The 18,652-nt window shown below is 37.5% G+C and overlaps 1 protein-coding gene across 1 annotated transcript in view; it reads right to left on the bottom strand.

The window, feature by feature from the left end:
• DPYD (dihydropyrimidine dehydrogenase) overlaps window positions 1-18,652 on the bottom strand; it is a 934,615-nt gene that overhangs the window by 336,156 nt on the left and 579,807 nt on the right. The window lies entirely within an intron of this gene.

Below are 18,652 nucleotides of genomic sequence, written 5' to 3'. Positions count from 1 at the left end.
ATTCTTTTGCAACCCCATGAGCTATAGCCCACCAGGCTCCTCTGTTTGTGGCATTTCTTGGGCAAGAATACTCGAGTGGTTGCCATTTCTTTCACCAGGGGATCTTCCTGACTTACGGATAGAACCCATGTCTCCTGCACTGGCAGGTCCATTACCATTGAGCCACCAGGGAAACCCACTATCTAGTTAGAAGAGTGATAATCAAATTGCTAAGAGTTCATGACTCTAATAATGTACTAGGTAATGTTTTAATAGATTTTTTTCCTATTAACTCACTTAATCATTCTCAAATTATTCTCCGCGTTTTACAGATGAAGATGCTGAAGTACTGAGACATAAGATTACAGAGCTAATAAAGAGCAGAGCCAGGATCAGACCCAGAAATTTAACTGAGATTCTGTGTTTTTAACCATTAGTTTTTGCTGGCCTAATGTAAATATTCAGTATATGTCAGTAATTACTTTCTATTATTACCATTTAAAGACTATGAGATCATGACACAAAGTCTGTGCCAAATCTAAAGCCACAGAGTCTAGTGGAAGAGTCCACTAAAAGCCACTGGGCTCTCACCACATACAGCTTTTTTTTTTTTTAATATGTCTAAAAAAAACAAAACAAAGATGTGACGAACAAGTCAGATGAATGCTTTATCAATAAAAGAAAGAAAATAAGCTATAATCATACAGGAGAGAGTTCTGAATACCAGAGCTCTAAATACTGAATAAGCCTGTCCTTAACGTTGGGTCAATTTTTTCTTGATAGACTATAATCCTCCATGGGTGCCTGGACTGCTCTGCACAATTCATCATTTTATCTACAATAACCAGCATGATGTTTGGCACATAGCAGAATTGATTGAATAAATGTACGAGGTCACTAAAGGTTTAGGAATACAGAGTTGCATTTTCAGTTTATCCTTTTAAGATTAAGCAGAAATGAACACCATGAGTTAGAGAAGGGAAAAAATAAACAATTGGTGAAAAGTTTTGGCAAATGATTACTGTATTTTTCAGAGAGAAGAGTGAGCAGAACAGTTGTGAATGCTGGTCTTGGTGACAGAGAAAGGGTCAGATGTCAAAATACACAGAAATTGTGTGTATTAAGATTGAAAAAGAAGAATCAGGAGATCTGAGAGGCTGATTGTGAGTGACTGAGAAAATCTTACAACTTTAGTCAGACAAAAGTAAGATGATGCTGAGAAAAAAGGAAGCCAGGAGAAACAGTGTATTCAAACAGTTTCCTGTGTAGAGAGAGGAACAAAGAGAGAAAAGTAAAAGTAGATGAAGAACAGAGGAGGAAAATTAAGAATGCATGATTGTTTTTTATTGAGTTTAGGATTCCACTTTTGTGTAGCTTTTAAGAACTGGGGAGGAAAAAAAAAATGTAAGAATGACCCTTGCCCTTTTCTATAGGGGCTGATCAAAAGTGAAAAGTCAACTTCCAAACTTGCCCATCTGCAAGCAAGAAAGGGTCACCAGCATAATTATGTATCTTCAATACACTCTTTCTGCCATTTTCACATGCTATAAAATCTTGACGTTATTCTGCCCCACCTCCAGTTAGAAAACAGACTAGGGAAGAATTCCCCAGAGAGGTAACCAGATCTTCAGGGACTATACTATCACCTCCTCTTGAGTATTCCTTGCATGGGGGACTTCATTTGAAATGAAAACCAATTGGGATGAAGGCTGGGGGCAGGTGGACAGATTCTACTGTCCTCAGTGGCCTTGAGGTCAAGTCAAAAAATACACCTTTTTTAATTTTTAAAATTTATTTATTTTAATTGGAGGCTAATTACTTTACAATATTGTAGTGGTTTTTGCCATACATTGACATGAATCAGCCATGGGTGTACATGTATTCCTCATCCTGAACCCCTCTCCCCACTCCCTCCCATCCCATCCCTCTGGATCATCCCAGTGCATCAGCCTGAGCACCCTGTCTCATGCATCAAACCTGGACTGGTGATCTGTTTCACATATGATAATATACATGTTTCAATGCTATTTTCTCAGATCATCCCACCCTCACCTTCTCCCACAGAGTCCAAAAGACTGTTCTATAAAGAAAGGTTAATCTAAGGATTTAGGGAAGGAGCAGACTTCCCAAGCTTGCTGGTAAAATGTCAAGAGCAAGGTTAGATCCAAAGATTCAGACTGAAAAAATGACTTTTGCATTAGATACTGATTCTGTGGTAAAAGAGACAAACAGTAGACCTAGGTTTTTAGGGAGTTCTATTATTCAAAACCAAGAAAAGATAGGCAAAAAACAAAATCAAAACTTGCTTCCAGTTATGATAAAGTAACCCTCAAGTTTATACTCCCATATAAATATGAAGTGGCTGCTAAATCAGGATGGCATCCTCCTCCCGTGTCCCTTTCAGGTGCCACAGAGGGCAATGGGGAAGATCCTTCTAGTGGGCAGGATCCAGGTAGGCAGATGGGCTGACCAACGGAGCCACTTCCAGGAAAGCAAGGTTTACTGGCCCTGACAACTGGGTATGATACATGTTCTCAAGTAGGGACTAACATAGTTCCTCTTTACTAAATGGTGATTTTTATTTTGACAAAGCTGTTTTTTCTTCAAATATATATAGATTGTGCCTGGATTGGTTAGAATCATCATTTACCTTTTAAGTCCCCAGGATTATGAGGAGCTCAGGATTATGAGGAGCACATTTGGGCTTGATGGAGAGAAGTAAATAACACCCAGAGAACTGTCCTGAAGATTGAGAACATTGGTGCCACCAAATGCCTAGGAACACAGTGACTGGGTATGATTTGGGGCACGCTGTCACTGGGGAGGGGTGGCCACAGGTGGGAGTGATAGATTATCCTGAGCAGACAGAAGTTTTGTGTGCTCTGAACAGCTAAGCACTACCCTGTTCTTCGTTTCTCATCTTCAAAAAACAGGCTCTACCTTCTTATCCAAAAAAGCTGGGAAAATATCTCCAACTGGGTTAATCATAGTAATCACCTACTCTCCTCTCATTAAAGTCCTTCACTTGAACTGGGGAGATAAAGACTTTTTTCCTCTTTGGTCCCTAAACTGGAATGAAGTGTGTTCATAGCAGCTAGCAATCACTGATTGATTCCTTACTTACCACAGCCCATCCTCCCACTCCCACTCAAAGCTAGCTGTACTAGGATGAAGAAAAGCAGAGGCAGAGGAAAGCAGAGATGCAAGATGGAGACACGGTTCTGTCACGTTTAAGTCTGGTGTACCACTAACATGCCTGTCCGAGTGAACCAATAAATATCACTTTTGACTTAAGAAAACTCAAGTTATATTCTGGTTTCTATCACTGACAGTCTTGACAATTACTACATGCAAAACCAAAATTGTCACTTTTAAAATAACTTCCTAAGCATTTTTTTCTGTCAAGTAAATTTAAAGGAAAAATAACTTTATATCTTATTTTTAAATGCTAAATTATCTAAGAAGTCTAAATATCTTTATCTAAAATCAAGGGATGGTTCATGAAAATATATGTTGACATTCTATTTCAGAGGAATAAAGATGACCCCAAATCATTTTATTCTTGATTAAAAGATATAAGGATTTCTCAAAAAGCCAAGCTAAAACACATCAAGAGTAAAAGAACACTGAACAGAATTTAATCTTTCTGTGAGGATTAGAAAGCCTTCCGTGTTTTGCAGTGCTTGGTTTTTAATCAAACAAAGGAAGACAGGTTACTTTTTTCCTATGGAAAAAAACTGTTAATGTATATTTCATATTGTGAAACATCATGAAAAGTTACTAGAAATGAATACCCAATGAAACATTTTTAAAAAAGAACAACATTTCCCTATATTTCATTTAATTTATGCCATTTTTAATGCTCCATTTTTATGGCTCATATTTTAAAACATTATTAGATAAGTTTATACATAAAAGCCAAATACTATATAGTGTTTTAACTAATCCTACACTTTATGAACATTTTAAGAGTCAAGTGAGAGATTCAAACAATATTAGTTAATCACTTAATATAGAAACTGAGTATCTACTGTCGTAGGCACTAAATGACATATAGAGCAGCTGAAGACACTGATTCAGAGTCTTTGATTATTCAACAATCAGTATTTCTTGGAGACCTATGTGCCAGTAACTGTAACTCTGAAGCAATGAAGGAAACAGGGAAAGTCCCTATATTTTTAAGAGGGGGGAAAAAAAGGCATTAACGAATACACTATTTGGACTATTTTCGGGTCAAGATTTAAAAACAATACAGGCGAGCAAGATGGAGAATCACAGGGATGCATAAAGCCACATTAGATGATTTGGGTAAAAGTTGGCATTCCAGGTAGAGGAAACTGTAAGCAGGAACTCGGGAGGAGGAGTGATCATGATACACTTAAAAATAGAAGGCCTTTGTCATTGGTGCTTCATGACAGGGCAAGAAGAGTGCAAAAGGAAATGAGAGGAGAAGGAAGCAGTCACTTCTCTGGGAGCTGAAACCTGTGGGAGTTTGGTTTTTTTTAATAGAGGTAATGGGGCTTCCCTGGCAGCTCAGTGGTAAAGAATTCATCTGCCATGCAGGAGACCCAGTTCCATCCCTGGGTGGGGAAGATCCCTTGGAGAAGGGCATGGCTACCCACTCCAGTATTCTTGCCCAGAGGATCCCATGTAGCCTGGCGGACTACAGTCCATGAGGTTGCAGAGTAGGACACAACTGAAATGATTGAGCACACATGTATGCATACATATGGGAGGTTCCAGGAGCCCACTGAAAAGTTTAAGAGACAGTAATAAAATGATCTGATTTACGTTTTTAAAAGATGCTGGCTACTTTATAGGGAATGGAATGAGGGGGCTGCAGGGTAAAAGCAAAGAGTCCAGTTTAGTTGAAATAAGGTGACTTAAGGTGACTTGGAAATGGCCAGACATGGAAATCTGATCTAGATGCGTCAATGGTTATACTCAGGAGGTGAGAAAAAATAAGAAATTAAGGATGATCCCTAGATTATTGGCTTGAGCCACTGAATGGAACATAGATGTGTCACTGAGATGGGACAAAGCCTAGTGCAATTATAAGTCAGGAACTGTTAAGATGTTCGACCTTAATACATTACATATAAAGTGTTTAGAAAACTATCAGCAATGACATCAATTGTGACACTGGATACACGCATATAGAATTCACTAAAGAAGTTAGTTAAGGCTATGGTTTTTCCAGTGGTCATGTATGGATGTGAGAGTTGGACTATAAAGAAAGATGAGTACCGAAGAATTGATGCTTTTGAACTATGGTGTTGAAGAAGACTCTTGAGAGTCCCTTGGACTGCAAGGAGATCCAACCAGTCCATCCTAAAGGAGATCAGTCCTGGGTGTTCATTGGTAGGACTGATTTTGAAGCTGAAACTCCAATACTTTGGCCACCTGATGCAAAGAGCTGACTCATTTTAAAATACCCTGATACTGGGAAAGATTGAGGGCAGGAGGAGAAGGGGATGACAGAGGATGAGATGGTTGGATGGCATCACCGACTCAATGGACATGGGTTTGGGTGGACTCCGGGAGTTAGTGATGGACAGGGAGACCTGGTGTGCTGTGGTTCATGGGGTCAGAAAGAATCGGACACGACTGAGCGACTGAACTGAACTGAACTGAACTGAAAGAAGTTAGGGTTGAAAGTGAATATTTCAGAGACTTCAACATTAATGGTGTTTAAAAGTCACTTGGCTTAGTGACTTTCCAAACAGAATAGAATAAAACAAGACAAAATGAAAGAAATGAAGATTGACCTAGAGTCACACTAAAATGTGGTGTCACAAACGCCAAGAGAGGCAAATGTTCCATAAAGAAAGGAGAAATTTATGGGGATGGATGCTTCTGAGAGCTGATGTAAGAAAACAAAGACCTGTCCACAGGATTTGGCAATACAGATGCCACTGGTAACTTTTATAAGAGAAGCATCAGTGAAGCAGGGAGGACAGATGGTCAGACTAGAGTAGACTGAATAAAGAGAACATGAAGGAGTTAGGAAAGTGGTACACAAAGCCTTCTAATAGTTTTGGTGGGCTTGCTGAAAGAGAAATGAGGCAGTAAATGACGGGCTGTGGGAGGGCAGGTGAGAGTTTGTTCTTTTTTTTTAATGGGCTATATATTACATATGTTTTTATACTGGTGGAAGTGACATGGAAAAGAGGAGGAAACTGTTGAAAAGCCAAGAGGTGATGATGAATCTACCACATACGTAGAGAATGTAAACTGTGCAAGGAGCAGAGGCATTGTTTCCAGTCTAACAAGGTGGAAAGGCAGAGCAGACAGAAAACAGGAATGGATGTAGTTGAGTTTACAGATATGGTGTGGAAAAGGTGAAATTATCTTCCATGGTGTTTAGATTTTCTTTACCATATAACAGATGAGGACTCCTACTGACAGTTAAGAGAAGGAGAGACAGAGGTTGAGAAGGATGAGAGGGGGATAAAAGTATTGACCTAGACATCTAAGAAAATGGGAACAAAAATTTACCAAGGGATTATGGTAAGATTACTAGGCTAGAAAGGCAAAAATATTTAATCAGGATATGTTTTTGTAAAATGAAATTAGTAAAAGGACAGTATAATTTTGAAAATTAGAACAAAGAAGAGAGCTGACCATAAAACAGGTTTTATAGATTACTTCAAAGTTGAAACTCATATTATCAAGATTTTTTTTTGTTGCTTTGGTCACTAAACTTCGATGCATTCCATAAAAGGGCATTCTTATATCTAATTGTGTTGTTGAGAGAACACTTTTAAATTGCAGTTTTACATAGTTTTGACATTCATTTTGACTAATGCATGTAGCTTAAAATTACAATGTGTAAACATTCAATTTCTATTAAACATTAATGTTCTAAAGCATATAAAATGCCAACTATAATAATTTATGAATCAGATTTTGTGTTGTTTCTCCCTGAAAAAGACTTCATAAGTTAAAAAAAAAAACAGGACATTTACTCTACAGAAAGAAAAAATTGTGCTAAATGGCTTCACCTGTCATCCTTCAAAGCTTTTAAATTAAAGAATCACAATTTCCAGTCAAATTATTTTTTATATAATTCATTTCCTTATGGAATAAATAAAATTATTTTATTAAGCATTTTTTTCAAGCTGAATGACAATGAAGTCTGCACTTCAAAAATTAAGGTGAAGAACAATATAAAACTTCCAAGTTTCATCTTTTGCTGTCTCATTAAATTTCCAAACATGTGCAGTCTATGCTTACATCACAGGTTGGAAATACTGTTTTGGTATTCTGTAATCATACTGTGAACTACAGTGGAAATTTAGTCATCAGCCCAGTTTCAAGACAACCTGAAGTTTTTAGTACAGAAAAACTGGCAAAGTGCAAAGTGACAAAAGGTAACAGTGTAAATTACAAGCAGTCAAGTTAGGTTTTCTCAAACAGTTTAACAAAATCTTTCCTAACACTATGGGGATTATACTACATTGAGGAGGAAAAATAACATGGGACATGTGATTTTCAAAGGCATTTAAACTAAAAAAAAAAGTTCAATAAATATTCATTAATTGTACAATATTCAAATTGTAAATGTTCTTTATGCCATTATATGAATATAGTGAAAATGAGATTGGTACAATTTTCCTGAAATGTACACAGTGAGAGAAGAACATTAAGAGTAAAACTCACAAGCTCTTCAAATTTTATATGGTTATTGCTAACTTAATGGTTGCAAATGAGAATAGTACTCTTAAAGTTCTCCTTTATATTATTTTAAAATTTAGTGTTTTCTTTCTTTGCTTATTTTGGGACATACACATATCTCACTTATACAACTATTTCTAATATGAAAAGCCATGTTCAAAGTTACAAAATGTGCACATAGTTTTCATAGAGACTCGTGTACCCCAGTGTTCATCACAGCACTGTTTATAATAGCCAGGACATGGAAGCAACCTAGATGTCCATCAGCAGACAAATGGATAAGAAAGCTGTGGTACATATACACAATGGAGTATTACTCAGCCATTATAAAGAATACATTTGAATCAGTGCTAATGAGGTGGATGAAACTGGAGTCTATTATACAGAGTGAAAAAGCCAGAAAGAAAAACACCAGTAGAGTATACTAATGCATATATATGGAATTTAGAAAGACGGTAATCCTATAAGCGAGATTGCAAAAGAGACACGGATGTATAGAACAGTCTTTTGGACTCTGTGGGAGAGGGCGAGGGTGGGATGATCTGAGAGAATAGCATTGAAACATGTATATTATCATATGTGAAACAGATCGCCAGTCCAGGTTCCATGAATGAGACAGGGTGCTCAGGGCTGGTGCACTGGGATGACCCTGAGGGATGGGATGGGAAGGGAAGAAGGAGGTGTGTTCACATGTAAACCCATGGCTGATTCATGTCAATGTATGGCAAAAACCACGACAATATTGTAATCAGCCTCCAATTAAAATAAAGCAATATGAGCAAAAAAAAGATAGAAAGAAAAAAAAAGAAAATCAGAGATGTTTTCCACTAGAACAAGAAATAAACAACCACTGTAGACTACTCAGGAACTACAGGAACTGCTGGTTTTTTCCTCTTCTTTTGATCACTTCTTACTAGTTTTTGGGCTTCCCTTGTGGCTCAGCTGGTAAAGAATCCACCTGCAATGCAGGAGACCTGGGTTGGATCCCTGGGTTGGGAAGATCCCCTGGAGAAGGGAAAGGCTACCCACTCCAGTATTCTGGCCTGGAGAATTGCACGGACTGTACAGTACAAGGGGTCGCAAACAGTCGGACATGTCTGACTGACTTTCACTTTCACTTTAGTAGTTTTTAATCTAATTTCCATCCCCTTTGTATCTAGAAACTGATCTACCATTGGTCACCAGTTTCAAAAATATTAGATACTTTTCAGCCCAAACCTTTACCAGAACTCTTTCCAGCACTGAGATGGTTAACCACCTCCAGCTTCCTGACTGAAACCCTCCTCATGTGGGCTCTTGAGATACAACCTTTTATCCTTATTGTTCCTATTTTTGCTATTCCTTCTCAGGCTCTTCTGCCCCGAGCGTCCTTTACATGTTAACATCCCCAGGTTGTACTCATGGTCCTCTTTTAGCATTGTTTCATGCACATCCCTTAGACATCATATTCATAATGATTTCAGATAATACCTATATGTAGAGACTTCAGAAACGCCTCCAATCTGTGTTTTTTTCCTGAGTATAAGAACAGCATATCCAACTACCTTAAAGAACCTGCATTCAACTTGCCCAAAATCAAACTTAAACTTCTCCACCCGGAATTTGCATTCTCTCTCCATTAAATATGCTTATACTCTATGCTTTTGTCCCAAGTTAGAAAACTAGATTTTCTTTCTACATTTCTCTCACTGCTTACATCCAACTATTTCCAAATACACTCTAGTCCACAGGTTTTCAAATTTGCCTGAGCACTGAAATCATCTGGAGAGTTAGAAACATAATTCCTACATTTGTATGTAGTTAGGCCCAGACATCAGTGTTTCCTCAAGGATCTCCAGGTAATTCTAACCTGCAGGAAACTTTGAGAAGTATTGCTCTAATTTACTCCTCAAATATCTCTTCTAGGTGTCTCTGACTCTTTCATCATAACTGTTTTAGTTAAGATGTTCATGCTTGCTCCCCTGGATTACTGAAATAGATTCGTATTAGTCTTCCCATCTCTAATATCAGCCTAAGCCATCTGCCAGATCTATCTAAAGAGACAAACCTAATCATATCACACTTCTGCTTCAAATCTGACTTCAAGATAAAAATCCAACTCTTTAATATGCTATACAAGACCACAATGCAACATTTGCTCCAACCACGAAGAATTAAATACTTTGTTTCCTGAATATCACATGTATTCTGCATTCTCTTGACCATATGTCTACTCTTTTTGTCTGAATGAATAAGGAATGGTCCCTGTGCTCTAGGAGCATATGGTATAATAAAGCAGACATATGTAAATTGATACAAAAATAATTATAGTATATGAAACAGTGTACAGTGAGAGCAGAAAGGAAAGAGTGATTATTTGTACCTGTGTGAATCAGGGTAGGTCTCATGGAACAGTAACTCTTAATTGATTCTGAAATCATACATGAGTATTTATTGGAAACCGATTAGAATAAAACAGCCAAGAGTACTCCAGTTGTACTAAGCAGCAGAAACAAAGGCAAGGGGTGTTGCCTTTAAGAAATATGCTCTGTTTGGCAACCCACTCCAGCACTCTTGCCTGGAAAATCCCATCAGGGGAGGAGCCTGGTAGGCTGCAGTCCATGGGGTCGCGAAGAATCAGACACAACTGAGCGACTTCCCTTTCATTTTTCACTTTCATGCGTTGGAGAAAGAAATGGCAACCCACTCCAGTGTCCTTGCCTGGAGAATCCCAGGGATGGGGGAGCCTGGTGGGCTGCCGTCTATGGGGTCGCACAGAGTCGGACATGACTGAAGCGACTTAGCAGCAGCAGCAGCAAGGAATCTCAAGGAGTGCAGTTAGCTTTGGGGGAAATGAATGGCTTCACTTCATGGGCAATGGAGCTGCATACATAGGTAGAAATCAGGTTTATTCAAGCAAGGGGCTAAAACAATGGTTTCTAACCAGGTGATTATTTGGCTTTGAATTTTAGATTATTCAGCCTAGCAAATCCCTGCTCTTCTTTTGGACAGTACCTCTCCTAGGAAGGCTTACCTGTTCACCCTTCCATCTCTTTGTCAAGCACCCCTCTTCTGACATCCCACAGCATCCTTTGCATTTCTTTATCATAACATTTGTTATATTGTATTAAATTGGTGTTTCTATGTTTTTCAAAAGATGACCAAAGTTTAGTGGGTGAGAGCCCATATTTTTCATCACTGTATTGCTAGCATCTAGTTGTTGTTGTTTTTCAGTCAGTAAGCCATGTCCAACTCTTTGCAAACCCACGGACTACAGTACACCAGATTCCTCTGTCCTTCACTATCTCCTGGAGCTTGCTCAAATTTATCTCCATCGAGTTGGTGATGCTGTCCAATAATCTCATCCTTTGCCACCTCCTTCTCCTTTGCCTTCAACCTTTCCCAGCATCGGGGTCTTTTCCAATGAAAATACTAGCATCTAGTATTGTATCTTATATTCCATTTGGAGTCAGAAAATATTTGCCTCAAAGGAATACTGAAATAGGTGACTGAGAAAAGAGATTGAAAGCAACACACTTTGCAAGTAATCCAAGTAGTTAAATAATGCATTGCATTACATTTACAACATCTAAATATAAGTAAATTTTTATAGTCTACAGAGACAATAAGAATAGATAGATGGTTCAAAGTAAGAGTATTCAAGAACCTCTCATATTTAATAAAATATACTTTATACCAAAGAATAAAAATCATTTATTTATATTTTACACTTAATACACATTTTCACATCTATTATCTAATTTCTTTAACATAATAATTTTGAATGTAGAAAACCTTACATTGAGAATAATGAGCACAGATAATTTATTTTACCAGGGTCAAATAAATCAATAGGAGAGGCAGGGATTAAGCTCTGGTCTTTTGACTTGAAGTTCCTCTTGACTACATCAAGACAATATCATATTGATTTCCCATCCTTTCAATTTACATTAGAGATTCTAGTTGATTTTGTGTTCTCAGTTCTCTTGCGGTAAATCATTTGAACAAAGGTGTCCCTTCTCTGCATTCATACCCCTCTGCAATGTAGTGTTAGTTGCTCAGTCATGTCTGACTCTTTGGGACCCCATGGACTGTAGCCAGGCAGGTTCCTCTATCCATGGAATTCCCCAGGCAAGCATACTAGAGTGGGTTGCCATTGCTTCTCCAGGGGATCTTCCCAACCCAGGGATGGAACCCAGTTCTCCCACATTGCAGGCAGATTCGTTACCAGCTGAGCCACCAGGGAAGCCACCGCAATGTAAATATGCAGCTACTCTTTAAGTGGGGGATTTATTTACATGCCTTTTGAATCCGGGCTTTGTAACTTGTTTCAATCAACAGAATATGACAGAAGGGAGGTTGTGCCAATATCAAGCCACAACTTGAAAGAGGCCTGTCCTTTTCTGTTTACTCTCTTGAAATCCTGCCTAGTCATATGATCAAGTTAGCATGACCTGCTGAAGGATCAGAGACCACATGGAACAGGGATAAGCCATCCAGCTGAGGCTACTTGGGACCAGTCAGCCCATAGCCCACCTGCAAGTTGACTATAGATGGAGTAAGACAAGCTGAGACCAGAAGAACCACAGTTTACCTCAACCCAAATCACTCACATGCATGCAGAATTGTGAATTAAGTTAATAGTTGTTTCAAGCAACTAAGTCTGGGGTGTTCTGTTATATAGCCAAAGTTAACTGATACTACTTTTATTAAGTGTAACAATAACAACAATAGCACTTGCTGTGTACTTGCATGTGCCAAGCACATGCATTACCTCTAATCATGATGAAGTGAGACTTGTCAGTCCCGATTTGCATGTAGGAAAGAAAAAATGTATTTAAAGAAGTTAAGTAACGCTCATGATTGTATAGCCAACAAGAGTAACTATAAATCTTGAACTCTCTACCTACAATATTTTTTTCTCTGAATCATTTTTTGTATTCCTTAAATACACATTTATAGAAAACCTTTTGGGTTTATTTTTATACCCAGTAGATTTTATTCAATGTGTGTCAATTTTTATTACTTTCATTCTCAGAGACTAACATTATTACTGTGTTCCTGCTCAATGTATTAGTTCACTGTAACTCTATAAATACCATCTAAGCTAGGATAGCCAGGTAGAACTGCCTAGGAAATCATGAAGTCAAAGGAAGATCTAGTGAGAAAGACCCAGTGAGATGATTTGCTGTTTCCTAACCACCTAAAAGCATTAAAGAATGAAAATAGGGTAGTACTGGCCCCTTATAATCTGGCTCCAAATCATCTTGCTGTCCCTTATCTTGACCCACCAAACTGAATTCACTATATATACTGGCCACCAGATTGTTTTCAGGCTTCCATTCTCTTCTGTGTGCGGATTCTTCTTGTTATAGTCCTCTCCATTCCTCTGACCATATATCTTCTATTCACTCTTCAAGTTTCTAACACAGAGCACTTCTATTCTACTGCATTCAATGAGCTCAGAGACAGAATTACTGTCTTTACTGATATCTCAGTGATGAATTTACTTCTCTACTCCAGTTCCTGTCACACTATATCACAAATGTGTGCTTATTTATATCACTGTCTTCCCTTACTCCACTCAATGGAAAAACATGTTACCTTTTATTCACCTTTTTTTTCCTTATCTTTTGGTTCAGCATTGCATAGCATCTAACGAATTTAACAAATGTCTGTGGAAGGAAGGATGTCCTCTTGTTACTTATTACTAATTTAAAAAAAATTCTAGTTTATTCCTATAAAGATTACAGTACTTGCTGCAATAATGGAGAAAAAGTGCATATATAAAACTACCAAGACTACTATATATTTTTATACCTATAAGCCATTTACCTCCTTCATAGCATGATTTTGACACTGGCTTTAATCTGTGATGTCCAACTGGATTTAGGTTGTTCTATCACTGTTGACCCTTCACTGAAGTTGCAGTAAGTCAACTGAAGTCATAAAATTTGAATTCCATGTACACAAAAATGTTACCTACATAAAACCTGTGTATGAGATTTGATTTTTCTTCTATTTAAAAGGTCAAGATATGTTGCTGTATTGATGTAGTTCACTCAAGGACTTAGCCTTTCAAAGGCACATAAAGGAGTTGATTTGAAATATAAAGTTTCTATATTTCAGTTGAAAACTCTTTCTATTTAGAGGAAATAAATATTCACTTAATTAAATACCTTCATAAATTAATAAGGTTAATTAATACAGTGTTAAAATGTGACATAGGAATTTGAAGGTAAAAAAGAAATTAAAAATAAAATAGTAATAAAGACACTCTCAAGAAAATTACTTGGAATGATGCACTACATGAGACAGTTTGGGCACTTCCAAACATGTAGCACTTGGGTATTACAAAGATTACTTTCTGTTAAAGACTTTAAATCCCAAATGAAAATTTTATGTAAATACTAAACATTATTGTAATTATTTTATGAGATGTAGCTCTTTTGCTCTCATTAACTATGATTGCATGTTTAATGCAAGTTCAATTAGATAATCCTGTTGTGTAAGACAGTGGTATTGTGTCTTAAGAATGGGATGGTAAGCTTCTGGAGGATGTAGGTTGTATCTTCCATCTCAGCATATATCCCTTGTGGGCTGGGACTGCTTGTTCTGTTTACTAATGTACCTGACACATATTAGGAACGCAAAAGTATTTGTTGAATACAGAGATAAATAGAATAGTTGAAATGTAGTAAGTGAATGCTTTTAGGAAGTCAGGGACTTCTAAAAACACACAGGTTACTCTTTCCCAACTATGTGCTATTACCTCAGAGAAATGCTGTCAGTTCAGTTCAGTTCAGTCGCTCAGTCATGTCTGACTCTTTGTGACCCCATGGACTGCAGTACGCCAGGCTTTCCTGTCCATCTCCCTGAGCTTACTCAAACTCATGTCCATCGAGTTGGTGATGCCATCCAACCATCTCATCCTCTGTCCCTTCTCTTCCTGCCTTCAATCTTTCCCAGCAACAAGGTCTTTTCAAATGAGTCAGTTCTTCACATCAAGTAGCCAAAGTATTGGAGTTTCAGCTTCAGCATCAGGCCTTGCAAAGAATATTCAGGATTGATTTCCTTTAGGATTGACTGGTTGGATCTCCTTGCAGTCCAAGGGACTCTCAAGCATCTTCTTCAACAGCATCAATTCTTCAGTGCTCAGCTATAGGAATGTTTAAATCCCACTTACTATGGGATAAGCTGCCCAGCCTTGGGGGACTCTGACTCTGCCTCAACCTTCCATATTCTTCTCCAGACACCCGCAGGCACTCTCCCATACTTCCTTCCTGTCTCTGTTCAAATGTCATTGCCTCAGTGACACTTTAAGAATGCAAACCATCCCCTCCCAGCTCTAGTTTCTTTCCCATGGCATTATATCATTTTATTTAAAATAGTTAATGTCTTTCTCACCTCAGTGGGAATGCACACTCCACTGGAGGAAGAGTTTGGATACAGAACAGTGAGGGCATATAGTGATTCTACTTACTTGTTAAATAAATAATCAAATACTAACACATTATTTAAATATCTTTTTGCATCTGCTACCTGATCTATAAAATGGGAATAATTTGATTTACCACTCTTATTTCCTGGGATTATTCCAAGAATAACATAGTATTATATATTTGACATTAAATACTTTTCAATGAAATTCAATTATTTTTATGACTAAGAGAATAATGTCATATTCAGATTTGCCATTTTCTACAATTTAGAGAGCAAACTATGACATTTTGAAATAGCGCAACACTTTGGTTTTAAACATCCACAGGTAAGACTTAAAAATATGCCATTGGAAAGGGTAGAAAGCATCATCTTATGCACTCCTTTGATCTTTCAGTAGTATCATATTGTGGCCATATTTGTAAATTAATGTAGTTTAAAAAAAAAGGGGGGCAGATCCACAGAATCAAATTGTATAGATCAATTCACATTTTGTAGATATTTAAAAATCATTTAGATTTCACTAAAATACTAGGAAATCAACTAATAGCTAGGATACCATTTATTAAATTTTATATTTTTTGGCTTAAATTGCTTTATCAGAATTGAGATTACAATCTTTTTCCTACTCAGAAACAATTCTAAGGACTTTGATCTTCAGACATGTATGTTTTCTTATTTGGAATACCCAAAGAGGACCAATACTGTAAACAAATTCCATGTTAAAGATAGAGCAGCACGCTGCAATCGGTTGTGATGTTGGATGAAGGAAGTCTGAAGAGTGGGAGAGGACTTAGCAACTATGCCCTTTCCCTGAGAAGTCTAAGGAACATGCACTCTAGAACACAAAGCTGGAAGCATTTCTTCTGACCCATGCTCTGCAGGAGAAACATGCACCTCCATTGCTCCTGTCTTTCCCCTATGCACTTCTGTAGGTACTCATTCATTCCCTTTCTCTCCATGAGACCACCTCTCTTCAGCCCCTGCTTTGAAACAGGCACAGAAAAGGAGCTGAGTGAAAACCAGATGACTAAATTAATGAAGGAGCCCGTGCACCCTCCTTTCACACAAATGATTCCATCTCTGCTTTTGTTCTGCTTTCCTTCCTCCTCTTCATCAGACCCCAACCCCACCACAATTTCCCTCACCTTATCTGACCCCTCTTTACAAAAAGCTTTTCCCATGTTTGGACCCATATGCTTCCTCCTCCTCCACTTGGAGCTGCCACATCTGCCAACAATGGGCACCTTGGTTAACAGCAGTAGAACCAAACCCTCTAATGCACTTCTCTTTTCAGGATAATGATGAATGATACTCAGCTAATAAAATTCTTTGTATCATTGAATAAATGACTCCCTTGCCTTCATATGCTGTTGATACTTGGGAATCAAATCAAAGATATTTCCACATTTTGTAACCATCTTAGGGTTTCATCTACATTCCAAATTTCAGTTTGAAATGTTCCTTCTCAGAAGCTTGGCATAGGGATTTACAACATAAATAATGACAGGATCTTTTTCAAAGTGCTTGGAACCTTTCCGGTATAAACTTTATACAGCATAATGAATGTGTTGGCATTTTGAACTTATTTGCATACTATAAAAATACAACAGAGAGCACAGCAAAATCCCTGTTAAATTCACATTACCTGTGAAATGAAGATACCAAAAGGCAGTGTAGCCTAATTAGAATCATGAAATGGTATTCAAGCCATACTTCTAAGAAAACACATACGCACTAATAGTTACAATGAATGAAATGGGTTTACCTCTCATTAAGCAAATGAGAAAATCCTCCAATTTCTTTGCTTTCATCATTTCATAAGATATTTCTAATAGCAGTAGTACTTATTTCAACTACTGAGGTAAAGTCACATTTGTCAATTATCAGTGTGCTAGGACTTCCAATGCAAAGCAAACTCTGAAGGACCTTTTCAGAGTTTAAATTCGATGTTTTCAACAATAAAGTTTAAAAATTAGACATTTTCTTTCAAATATTCTTTTTCCTGATTGTTCATCCTTTCCAGCTTCCTCATGATTGGACAGATGTGATAACAATGCTGTTTTTAAGTAACAACAAGGTGTTTGTTTTATAATCTTTACTCTCTTATATTCCACATATAATTATGTGATCTCTGAAACTTTCCAAACAAATAAGAGAACAGTAGCCTTTCAAAATAAACTGATTGTAAGGCTGGAGTTTGCAGTCCTCTAAATTAAGGGAAGATTATACATCTTCCCTACTATGTAAGATTTGCCAACTTGAAAGTTTGTTTGAAAAATGAATTTATAAGCATAACATGTCATGGGAATTATTATATAAAAGTATACACAATTAAGAGTTGGGAAAAGTCATAAGACTAAAATTTGGTCATTGAGCATTTTCTGTTTTGATAATTACCACTGTATTTCAAAACCATTATAAAACTATAGCACTGATTATTTTAATTACTTGAATATTGCAAAGAACAGCCTCTAGAATGATTTGATTTAAAAAACAAATTCCTGTTAAGATTTTTTCAATTATTTACAACAACCCCAACTGTTCTATCATTTGAGGAGGGAATAGAGAGTTGTCCTTATCTACCCCATCAAACAAGTTATCATAGTAGATAACATAAAAGCGTGTGATCAGGATTTTAGTCTCAGATGCAGCCCATGTCCCCATATGTCTCATAAATTCTTCTAATGCATTTTCACATGCATGATCGTGAATACCTATTCAGTGAAAAGGTTTACCATATGCTACATTTTTCAACTACCAAGAACAAAGGGTGAATGGTTCCTGGACTCGTATATGGAACAAAAAAGCATAAAAAGCAAAACAAAAACCTCTTGCATTTCTACTAAATAAAGGAAGGAATGAAGAATTGTAAAGACTGAGTGGAATCCTCTTTGGGCACCATGCTGTTCTTTTCTTGAGACAAAAGTGTTCAATGAGGGACACGGAGGAAAGGAGAAACAAATGTAGACCTCTCGTGTATGTCACCCAATCCATCCTCTCCTTAGTGAAGAACTATTTGCTACAGTATAGTATTAAATGCTTCCTTCAGCATATTTTCAGTAACATGAATTTTTATTATTTCTTAAGGAACAATTCACAATAGGAAGTTACTGTCAAGAGTTTGCGTGTGTGCGTGTGTGTGTGTGTGTGTTTTCCTTTCCCTTTTCAAGATACTCTTGTGTACACCACCTATTGAATCAGGTTAAGCAATCCCTTTCTTCTTTTAAAATATTTTAATGACTTGGAGTACTATTTCTCAGTAGATATTATTCAGCCAAGCTAGAGATATTTATTGCACTGGTTAAATGTATAATATATTCCCCTGAATTATTTATGTAAGTAATACATATTATGATGCATTGAGGGCTTCCTAGGTGGCTTTAGAGGCAAAGAACCCACCTGCCGATGCAGGAGACATAAGAGACTGGGGTTCAATCCCTAGGTCGGGAAGATCCCCTGGAGGAGGGCATGGCAACTCACTCCAGTATTTATGCCTGGAGAATCCCATGGACAGAGGAGCCTGGCGAGCTATGTTCCATGGGGTTGTGTAGAGTTGGACACAAAACAGTGCACA

Source organism: Budorcas taxicolor, chromosome 3 (assembly GCF_023091745.1).
Source record: "Budorcas taxicolor isolate Tak-1 chromosome 3, Takin1.1, whole genome shotgun sequence".
Lineage (NCBI taxonomy): Eukaryota > Metazoa > Chordata > Mammalia > Artiodactyla > Bovidae > Budorcas > Budorcas taxicolor.
This window is presented reverse-complemented; position numbering and strand designations above follow the sequence as displayed.